Source organism: Saccopteryx leptura, chromosome 1 (assembly GCF_036850995.1).
Source record: "Saccopteryx leptura isolate mSacLep1 chromosome 1, mSacLep1_pri_phased_curated, whole genome shotgun sequence".
NCBI classification, from domain to species: Eukaryota; Metazoa; Chordata; class Mammalia; order Chiroptera; family Emballonuridae; genus Saccopteryx; species Saccopteryx leptura.
The window spans coordinates 79,410,268-79,411,031 of NC_089503.1; positions in this window are offsets into that span (position 1 = coordinate 79,410,268).

The following is a 764-nucleotide window of genomic DNA, read 5'->3' on the forward strand; positions in this document are numbered from 1 at the left end:
AACCAGAGCCATTATAGCGCCTGAGGCAGAGGCCATGGAGCCATCCTCAGCGCCCGGGGCCAACTTTGCTCCAATGGAGCCTCGGCTGCCAGAGGGGAAGAGAGAGACAGAGAGGAAGGAGAGGGGGAGGGGTGGAGAAGCAGATGAGCACCTCTCCTGTGTGCCCTGGCCAGGAATCGAACCCGGGACTCCTGCACGCCAGGCTGACGCTCTACCACTGAGCCAACCAGCCAGGGCCTCCTTAATTTCTTTTAACAACGTTTATACTTTATTCATTAAATTTATTCTTTTTTTAAAAATTGTTTATTGTATTGATTTTAGAGACAGAGAAGAAGGGAAAGAGAAATAGGAACCAGATCTGCTCCTGCATGTGCCTCAACTAGGAATCGAACTTGTAATCTCCAAGCCTTGAGATGATGCTCCAACCAATTGAGCTATCCTGCCAGGGCTTGTTAAAGTTATTCTTAAGTATTTTATTCTTTTTTGATGTCATTGAAAGAAATATTGTTTTCTTAACTTTATTTGTGATTGTTCATTGCTAATGTATAGAAATATAATTGGTTTTTGCTTATTGATATTGACTTTGTACCCTGCAATCATGCTGAAAATTCACTTATAAGTTCTAATAGTTTATTAGATGCTTTATGATATTCTATATAAAAGGCTGAGTCATCTGTTAATAGAGATAGTTTTACTGTTTCCTTGCTAATATGGAAGTGTTTTTTTTTTTATCTATTCTTGCCTAATTGCTCTGGCTAGCACCT